Source organism: Camelina sativa, chromosome 8, assembly GCF_030686135.1.
Source record: "Camelina sativa cultivar CO46 ecotype springtype chromosome 8, ASM3068613v1".
Taxonomy (NCBI): domain Eukaryota; kingdom Viridiplantae; phylum Streptophyta; class Magnoliopsida; order Brassicales; family Brassicaceae; genus Camelina; species Camelina sativa.
In genome coordinates, this window is record NC_141887.1 from 22,365,822 (window position 1) to 22,376,831 (window position 11,010).

The following is an 11,010-nucleotide window of genomic DNA, read 5'->3' on the forward strand; positions in this document are numbered from 1 at the left end:
ATAGTGGGCATCTAAGGGTGTCTAGGATAATACACGGCATAAAGAGGTGTTGGCTGATGGGTGATGGCTTTAAGTCGCTAGCTAGAATTGACGCAGAATGAATGTTGGTTGAGGATCTTCCAAAACCGTGATCAAGCTGTTGCCAATTAGATTTTGGATCTACACTGCCAAGAGACTTTAAGCAAATATGACAAGCATCTTTCACCACAGACAGAGAAAGTACCAGAGTTCTTATAACAAATTTGTTCACCCTTAATAGTATAGTCGAATCACTTCCCAAAAGGAGTCTTCAGGTGAGAATAGGAATCCAAATCTGATTTTTGACTTATACATAACAGAGGACATTTGATCCGCTATCATAGAAACTGGGTATATGTAGATGGTGGTGGGATTCACCGGCGTCCACCGTCTTTCTTTGATTGTGACACAGACCAGATCTAGGATTTGTATGGTTTGTAAGGGTTGCCAAAAGGTTAACAAAATGGGGAAAAATGCAGAAAAGAAAAGCTAAAAAAAGGGGAAAAGAAGCAGAGAGTTGATAAGACAAGGATTTCCCAACGTCGGCGAGCCGAAGCTACGTCGACGCCTAGGCGATAGACTCACGCTCCAGGTCTAAACCTTGAGTTTTTATTGGCTCCTCATTAGGCCTAAGCCTGCATGCCACACAATGACTCAAATGACTGCCACACAAGGACTCAAATGACTGTCACACACGGGCAAAATGACTTAAAATTCCACCACTAAGGCCACACAAGCCCCTCCAAGGCTCTCCACCACTAAAATGCACAAATTCTAACTCACATAAAACTTTCCATTTTTAGAACTTTCCACTTTTAGAAACTTCTATTTCAGGAAACTTTCCCTCAAACCACCGCCTAACGGAAATTTCGTACCCCGAACACCACCTCATCTTGTTACTTAGTCTCACAACCCACCACCCCTAAGCGACCAAGTAAACAAGAGAAATGGGCTGGAATACTCCATTCCCGCTCCAGCCACGGATTACAGATGGGACCAGGCTAGACAAGCTCAAGTGTCGCGGCTTGCTTCTCATACCACTTCTTAAACCTTGCCTTCATTCTCGCCTCAGGCTCCCAAGTCTGCTCCTCAACACCATCACAGTCCCATAGGACTCTCATCAAAGGAATCTTCTTCTTCCGAAGTTCCTTGATCCTCCTCACTGGTCTCGTCTCCACAGTCATGTTAGGTTGAAGATCCTCAGGAATCTTAGCTACCAACTGATCATCCTCACGGAGACACTTCCGCAACCTAGAAATATGGATAATCTTGTGGAATGCACGCATAACCTCAGACAACTCCAGCCTATATGCTACCGGTCCCACCCGCTCAATCACTCTGAACGGACCCATAAACCCGGGACTCAACTTAGTCTCTGTCAATGACCTGTTCGGACCCCGCAACATGGCCATCTTGAAGTACACTCTGTCTCCTACCTAAAACTTAAGATCTCTCCTCCTCCTATCGGCATAACTCCTCTGCCGATCCTGAGCTTCCTTCATGTTGAGCTTGAGAACACGAATTTTCTCAAAGCCTCATAAGGAGCCATCTTAATACTCGCATGGTAACTATTGTTGTAAGCAAACTCTACCAAGCTCAAGTGATCTGCCCAATGGCCTCCCCATTCCAACACACACATCCTCAGCAAATTCTCCAGCGTCTGGATCTTCCTCTCCGACTGTCCATCTGTTTGGGGATGATAAGTTGTACTCATATGCACCTTAGTGCCCATCTCTGCCTGAAACACTCTCCAGAACACCGAAGTGAACTTAGAATCCCTATCAGACACAATGCTCGCTGGCACCCCATGCAACCTGACTATCTCCTTCACATAATTCTTAGCCAAGACCGCTGCTCCATCAGTCTTCTTAATATCCAGAAAATGTGCCGACTTAGTCAACCGATCCACAATGACCCAAATAGCATCAAACGTCCTGGACACTGGCAAACCCACCACGAAGTCCATAGTAATCATATCCCACTTCCACTCTGGAATGGGAAGACTCTTCAGTAACCCTCTTGGAACTTGATGCTTAGCCTTCACTAGCTGACACACATCGCACCTCGCGACCCAACTAGCTACATCATTCTTCATCCCGACCCAGTGATAATACCTCTTGAGATCATGGTACATCTTAGTCGCTCCTAGATGAATAGAAAACTTGCTCGCATGGGCCTCTCTCAGAATCTCCTGCCTCAACTCCTCATCCTTGGGCACACAAATCCGAGACCTGATACTCTGAGACCTGATACTCTGAATCCACATCCTTTGAGGCATTCACCAGCCCCAAGTCCTTCTCTTGAGCCAACCACACCCTGATCAGAAGATCTGCTCTACCAACCGCCTCCAAACCCAATGATTCATGAGAAACAACACACAAACTCAATGCACAGATCTCTCCTACCAGAGACTCCATCTCCTGCTCCTGAGCCGAAGCTACCCTCTTCCGGCTCAGAGCATCTGCAACTGAGTTAGCTCCATCCACCGCCTCTGCCTCAAGTTCAGCTCGGGCTGAGTGAATATATACTTCAGGCTCTTATGATCTGTAAATGATAACTCTCTAATTTACATGTTTTTAGCATCTCTTTTTGTCCATATTTTGCATTATTCATACCCTGAACTTAACAATTTTAGGTCATTAACTGTAGGAATTCACTTTTAGGCCATTTAGGCTGTTGCATTTTTGCATTTGCATATTTTGGATGATAACAGGTCCTTAAGAGCCTAAAATGGGGAAAAACAAGGACAAACCCGAAGATGTACCCGAAGGAGCCATCGAGCTGGAAGAACGAGTCCGAACCCCAACACGATCAAGGAGGATCCAAGAGCATGAAGACCAACCCGAAGATCTACCCGAGGACTAACTCAACCTCATCCTCGTGTACCCCATCGAGTAGACCCTCGGGCAGGTCTGGGAAGCTAGGTCAAAGGGATTTCCATATATAAACCCCTCCTCTCCTTCCTCGCAAACGAGCACGCCGTAGACCCTCAAACCAGAGAGCAAGAGCTTCTGCGAGAGAACTGAGCGACTCAAACACTTTTCCCTTTTGTTTTAGATTTTATTTCATAACTTTTTATCATTTCTTTAGATTTCTATCTTGTACTCTTATCCCTCTACTTTATCGTTTAATATTATGCAATTTTCGTTTATATTTTCTTTGATGTTTCCTGCTATGATTTCCGAGTAGTGTAGTAAAGTTTATAGGGATGTGATAGATGATTTTGTGTTCTTGATCGGTTAGGATGTCTTAGTTTATTGTATATGTTTAATAGATTTCCTTCTAGATTGGTGTACTTAATGCTGTCAGCAAACCGAGAGGGTGAGATTAGATCTAAGGTGTTTTACCACCGAGAGGTGTAGATGAGATGCTTGAATCAACCAATGCTAGAGGTTTACTCACTAAGCCTAAGAGATTAGATTATTAAGGGGTTTACTGACAATAATGAATCATATCTTAATGCCTGCTTGGTCATGTTTCTCCAACGAGATTTGGGTAGGGGAGTGATCAAGGTTGATTTTTCTATCACGAGAGTGTTTTAACAAGATTTTAGATATTCATTGTCTAGAAAATATTTGCTTGAGGCATGTAAGACATCTGTACTGGTTAGGAATACTTAGGATTCGATTACCCCATCCTTAGAAGCTTTCGTATTTTAATTGCTTGCAGTTCTATTCATCACTCGATCCCTTACCCGAACAGGTACACAATCACCTGCTTCGAGTAACTCCTCGAGTTGTTCATACCTTCTTTGCTTACTAGATCACCCCACCCGATCCTGTACTCGAATGCTTGCATCGAGTGCTTAGGACGTGTGGTTCCTTGTTTATATTCTTTTCTTTTATTATTTTAGGATTGTTAGACAAAACCCCATTATTGCTTGGCTTGACTTGCATTGTTCTGATTGCATCCTTCCTGCTAGCATAAACAACTATTTGGATTGATAACCCTTTGTACAACAACTGCATAGGAAATTGATACCCTGGGTGAAAAACCTGTTATCAATTTGGCGTCGTTGCCATTTGGTTGAATTTAATTTTGCTACGTTTAGATTTTCAGCACTTGCTAGATCAAGTTCTCTTATCTACATTGGTTCGGAATCTGACTTGTTTGCTTTCGTTTTTGTTTTTTTTGCATTTCAGGTACAACCCGAGTACCCACCCGACCCGTCACTCGATCACATGGATCAAGTTGACCCTCGTGTACACCTTCGGTCACCTACTTGTGCATGCAAACATGATCCAAAGGTAGCCGCAACTTGAGTCCATTCATCGACAACATCGACAGACCAAGGTTACTTCGTCAACAACAAGTTCCACAACCGCAACCACCCACAATTGAGGAGACAATGAACGATCAAAACGGTCCACCAGCTCCTCCAGCAAGGACCTACATAGGAGCAGGGGATGCTCCATCTATTTACACTCGAAGGAATGACATTGTGCCACCTGCTGTCCAGAACAACAATTTCGAGATCAAGAGTAGTCTCATCCAGATGATACAAAGCAACAAGTTTCATAGATTGCCAATTGAGGACCCATTGGATCATCTGGATGAATTTGATAGGCTCTGTAGGCTCACCAAGATAAATGGAGTTAGTGAGGATGGATTCAAACTCAGGCTTTTCCCATTCTCTTTGGGCGACAAAGCATACATCTGGGAGAAATCACTCCCCAAGGAGTCCATCACCACCTGGGAAGCGTGCAAGAAGGCGTTTCTGGCCAAATTCTTCTCCAACTCCAGAACCGCAAGGCTGCAAAATGACATTTCCAGCTTTGTTTAGAAGAACAATAAAACGTTCAGTGAAGCTTGGGAACATTTCAAGGGATACACTACCCGATGTCCTCATCATGGCTTCAACAATGCTTCATTACTGAGTACACTTTACAGAGGAGTGGTCCCCAAGATACGGATGTTTCTGGACACCGCAAGCAATGGTAACTTCCTCAACAAGGATGTTGATGAAGGTTGGGACCTAGTGGAGAACTTGGCTCAATCTGATGGGCATTATAATGAGGAATACAATCGTACTGTGCGATCTACAGGAGAGGAAGATGCCAAGTACAAGAGGGACATGAAAGCCCTCAATGACAAGCTCGATAAGCTCCTCAACCAGCAGCAGCATGTTCATGCAATATCAGAGGAAGAGCAGTTTTTACAACAAGATGGGGAGACTGTTCATATAGAGGATGTGAACTACATCAACAACCAAGGAGGTTACAACAAAGGGTACAACAACTACAAGCCGAATCCAAATCTATTTTACAGTAACCCGAAGGTTGCCAATCCTCAAGACCGAACCTACCCATCAGCAGTTCAAGGGAACCAGGTCCAACGGAAGCCTTTTGTTCAATACAACCAAGGCTATGCCTCTAAGCAGCAGTATTCTGGATATTACCACCAACCCATTGCACCACCTGGATTCCAACAACAGTAAGGCCCGCAGCACCAATCCCAAGATGTTGACATAGGCGGCCTAATTCAGCAGATGATTCAAAATCAGGCTACCACTGCTATGGACACTACAAAACTTTTTGCAGAAATGAGCAACAAGATCGACTCTTGATACAATGACTTGACCGCCAAGTATGATTCACTCAATAATAAGCTGAGGTACCTAGAGGGCCACCACAACAACCAACCAACTCCAAAGATCAACCAGCTTCCAGGAAAAGCTGTTCAGAACCCTAAGGATTATGCCACTGCCCAAGCCATCTTCCTTGATGATAACTATGAGGATTACCTCACTGAGGACAAAGAAGATCAAGATTGGGAGGATATGGATCACTATGGGATAAATGAGGCCAAGCACTACATATCCGAGTATGAACCCGAGCCTTTATCCGAGGAGACTGATCGAGTTGATGATCGAGCACTGGTTTGAGAATCGTAAATTGAAGAACCACCCGAGGCTGAACCCGATGATGGTGATCGGATGATACATCGGGTAGATGTTCATATGAAAGATCAACCTCAACCACCTGTAGCAGAAGAAGGGGAACTAGAGGAAAGGTTCAATGCTGCACTTGACATACAACTGGAGGCGCTTGCAGAGCGTGTGGCCAAGCGTAAAGCTCCACCACCTAAGCTTTTGCCACCACACAAACTTCAGGAGGAAGCTGCCAAGGAGGAAGCTCAGCTGGAGAACGAGGTTAAGGAGACTGTCAAGGAGATTGGGTTTGAAATTCTCAGGAGTGGAGTGTGCTTAGATCCTGAGCTGCGAATCGAGGAAAAATTGGAGGATCCTGGCTCTTTTACTTTGCCATGCTCGATAGGACTTCGGATTTTCAAGAATTGCTTGTGCGACCTTGGAGCTTCAGTTAGCATTATGCCACTGTCAGTTGCCAACAAGATGGGTTTCACCAGTTTTAAACCAAGTAGTCTGTATTTAGTTCTAGTTGATAGAACAGTCAGACATCCTATTGGGATCCTAGAAAACTTGCCACTCAGGATCGGGAGAATGGAAGTCCCCATTGACTTCATGATCCTTGATATGGACAAGGAACTAGACGATCCACTGATTCTAGGAAGACCATTCTTGGCAACAGTAGGTGCTGTGATTGAGGTAAAACAAGGCAAGTTCAGAATAGAGCATGGGTAGCACTTCAAGATGGAGTTTGATGTGAAGAAGGGGATTAAGAGGCCAACCATAGATGGTCAAGCTTTTTCCACTAAGACAAAGCAGAGAAAAGTCAAACATCTTGAGGAAGTCAACACTACATTTGCTTTGGAACCTGGACAAAACCTGGAGAATCGGTTGAACCACCCTGCTATAGTGGAGACGATTCCAGAACCTCTCCCCCGTAGATCCCATGCTTCAAGAGCATGAAGAGTCAAGCTTAGTGACTTAAAACAAGCTCACTTAGGAGGAAGTCCCAAAATTATCTTTTATTTTGTTGTAATTTTGATTTATATTATTTTCTATTTTTACATGTTTATTTATAAACAAAAAAAAAGTGAATAAAGGAAATTGAGGAATCCGAGGGCCAATCCGACACCGTACTCAACGCGCTAGATCGTGTCTCTGCTCGGGTGGCGAGTGAAGTCCGAATTCCACAAGCCAAGCCCACTCTCAGCGAAGCCCACCAACCAACCCTACTCTATTTAAGGGTTTCGAACCCTTCCTCCTCAGCAGCACTGATAAGTTTCTCTACCCTAGAGCTTTTTGTTTTCCCTACTTTCTATTCTCTCTCAAACTCGAGTGACCTTCGATTTTTTTTTGGGAACTAACCCTATTAATCTCGAGGCTTAGTTGTTTTTCTTCTCAATGATTCGACAATGGAGCCACACACGAAAACCTACCAAAGGAAGGGGAAAAGATCAACCTCCACCGCTGCTACAACCGGAGGTGATGCCGTCGAACCTCGAGAATCCCAAGGAAGAGGAAACGTTCTGCATTCCCAACCGCTGGCTGGACGTTTTGCTTCCCCAACCCGATGCTCGACCCGATCATCCACCCGATCCGGTGCTCGAGCAACCGATCGAGTAGACCATCGAGTTCGCTCACCTAGTTCGATGGCGAGTGCTGTTCGCCGATCTCCTCGATGTAGGGACCTATCTACATCCGAGAGAACCATTACCGACCCCATGTAGGTCGATTCTGCTGCTGGTGGAGAAGAGCCAGAGGAGATCCAAACGTCGCCGCTAAGGAGCAGAGCTGCAGTTGCAAGAGGAAAGAGACCAGCTTCCGAGAAGGCTGAGAAGGTAGCTGAGAGAGCAGCTGAGGAATAGGATTGTGACACAGAGGAGGAGCAGAGAGAGAGAACACGCCAAGCATCGCGAAGGCTGAAGCAGAAAGAAGTGGAGACTCCGACAAAACTCTTCAAGGTTTTCCGGAAGATGAGCTTCGTTGGTACCCGCTACCCTTACCATGAGACAATGAAGCAGTTGGGCATCGCTAGAGATGTCGAGTTCCTGTTCGACATGTGCCACCTGGGCCAGATGATGCGAGCCAACCTCGAGGCTTATGAGGAGGAGATGGTTCACTTCCTCTCCACATTGCGGTTACATTATTTCGAAGACCACCCGACCCTACTACCCGATGGAGAGATCGGGTTCATCACCTTCTCTGTGAGGAACAAGGAGTACCGGCTCACTTTCAAGGAGATGGAGAAGCTGTATGGTTTCAAGGCTGGTAATGGAGAAGGAATGGAGGTTAGCAAGGAGGAAATGAGGTCCCTATGGCTGACAATAGGAGACAACCTCCCCTACAAGTCCACAAGCACCAAATCAGCTCAAATAAGGAGCCCTCTCTTGAGGTATTTTCACAAGTCCCTCGCATGCACTCTTTTTGCTAGAAAGGAGACTGGGAATGTGAATGATCACGAGCTTCAGCTGATGGAAATTGCATTGTGTGGAGTTTTGAACAATGCTAAGGATGGTACACCGCTAGTTGGGGATGTTGCGGTACTAACATGGTGTTTGTGCTGCTCGATCAGTTCCTCTACCTCAAGTCATGGGCTATTAAGAAAAGAGAAGGAGGCAGAGAGATCTCCATTGGAGGACTGATCACACCGATTTTAGTGGCTTGCGATGTGCCCTTGAAGGGAGTGGTACACGATCCGAGATGGCTGGACGTCGACAACCTTGTGCTGACGAGATTTTTGGCCTATGAGAGGCCTAACGACATGATGCTTTTCAAATTCGTCCATCCAACCGCCGGAGCCGCACAAATGATCCTACCTAATGTAATGTGCACTAAGGTCCGACTGGGAGATAACATCGACTTTGCACCACCTTTGGAGGAGCTGTACAATCCGGAGGAAAAATCCGAAGCAGAGAAGAGAGAATAAACCTGGCAAAGACAGGGAGATAGCTCGGAAGATTTTGATTTTGAGGAGTATGTTTGCTCTCAAAAGCAACCGGTTGGAGTGAGGGAAGCCCACAAGAATATCGGATGGCTGAAGAGGATGAACAAGTTTTTGGTGAGAAAGGTGAAGGATATCACCGGTTCGGTGAAGACAATGGGAGGTCAGATCAAGGAGCTGCAAGACAAGGCAAGTTGTGCCTCAGCTCCTACCTCAGCACACGCACCAACTTGAATGGGGAGATGCGGACCGCTAGGAGGAACCCGAGGACTGCCACCTCCAGAACCTCACAGAGCATCATCCTACGAGCCCCAAGCTGAGGAGAACATCACACAACCTGAAGCATCGCGGAGAAGCCATTCAGACGCTAATCCGATGCCTAACCCGATGGGGTACACGATGCCATATCTGATGCACCCATCGAGCACACAATCGGGTGATTACTCAGGACTGTTCCCTCCGCCTTACTAGATGTCGTATACGATGCACCCTGTGAGTGGCTATACGGGTGATCACTCTGGACCTCTCCCGCCATACCCGTCGTACTACACGATGCCCTACCCGATGAGCTACGCGATACCCCCCTCGATCAACCCCTCGGATGTTGGTCCGAGTAAGTCGTCCGTGCATATCACCGAGCTCTCTGACGAGCAAACACCAGCACCTGCTGAAGCCGGAGACGACCCTGGCTACACTTTGGCTGTGTATGGAGGCTACTGCAACCTCTTTCTTCATCAACCCATGAGGTACCACTTTCATCCAATCTTTGTAAATAACATTGCATTTAGTTTATTTCATTTTGTGTAATTCTTGGATTCGCCTTTCCAACTTTTATTTACACAGAGACTGTGTAATTTAAGTTTGGGGGAGGGTCCAAAATATTTTTAACTTTGTGTTTTATTTTCTTAATTTTCTTATTTCAAATCTTTGCATGCTAGTTTTATTCATTTGAGTCCGCATCTATGTGCATTGAAAAACCCAAAAAGTTTTTTGAAAAATTAAAAAAAAAAAAGAGTGTTCATGTAGTTGCATTTACATATTAGGATTGAGTCTAATTTTTTTCATATAGGATTGTTGCATACGCATCTTAGGGGACAGTGATTAAAACTACCTTGTTTAAAATCAAACCTTAGCATTGAAGCTATAGCCCTAAGTCACAGTTCCATGTTGCTAGATCAATCTTTGGAAAAAAATGAAAAATCTTTGCTTAGAACCTTCTATCTTTTGAATGCTTCATCCACTTGCTTGAACATTGGAACATCTCTATATTATTGGACTTAATTTGAACTTAAATTGTCTTGCTTATGGAATTTGAATACTTGCTCATGGTAACTCTAAATTTGGGTTAGCACTCCATTTCACCAATCTTTTTCGTTTAACCCGATTTGTTTGTCATACCCATGAACCCAAACCTTTCTTTCAAACCTTGTTGTGAATTGTTGAGTGAGGCATTTTTCATTGTGCTATAGGTTGTGAAACCTTGAGAGTATTGAGAACGACAAAGAACTGCCTCTTGGTTTAGCTAAGTTAGAATTTGAACTAGCTAATAGATTCGGTTTTGAAAGATAGGTGGTTAGTATGTTTATTTGGGGTTGGGTTGAGGAATAAATAAAAAAAGAAGTCCCTAAGATTAGAATCAATTAGCTTTAAGTCTCTAAGTAAAAAACAAAAAAAAAAGATCTTGCTATAGTCTACTAGAAAGAAAGAAAAAAAAATATATATATATACATATTAGGAGTTTAGCAAAGAAAGAAAAGAAAGAAAAAAAGAGAGAGAAGAGAGCTAGAAGTTTAAAGTTTAAACCTTAGGGAGTAAAAAAAAGAGAGTTAAAATCAAGGATGTGAGTAGTGTAATTTTAGGGGGTTTGATATAATAAAAAAAAAAGTGAATGAGAAAAGGGTAGATTATCAAGAGTTAAGCTTTGTATGCCCAAATTGTTCTCAATCTTAGATAGTTTTTACAACTGTCTAGCATTCCTTCTTTTGAGAGAAAACCACCCAAAGAATTTGCTTGAAACCACCTTACTAAAAAGCCTTGCCCTTGAAACCGATTGAGCTTGATTCACCTTCCATTTGCAAGAATTCGCCAAACACTTAATTGAATGTGAAAAAAGATGTTCTCTACTTTTAGTTGGAGGTTGAACTAGATCGATGCACGGTAATAAGCATAGAAAAATATTTGTAAA

The 11,010-nt window shown here is 44.1% G+C and overlaps 1 non-coding gene across 1 annotated transcript; it reads right to left on the minus strand.

The window, feature by feature from the left end:
* Positions 1–4,768: 4,768 nt before the first annotated feature.
* Positions 4,769–4,875, minus strand: LOC147940324 (small nucleolar RNA R71). The gene has a single exon (XR_015564851.1). It is a non-coding gene; the product is annotated as a small nucleolar RNA R71 (small nucleolar RNA).
* Between the last annotated feature and the right edge of the window lie 6,135 nt (positions 4,876–11,010).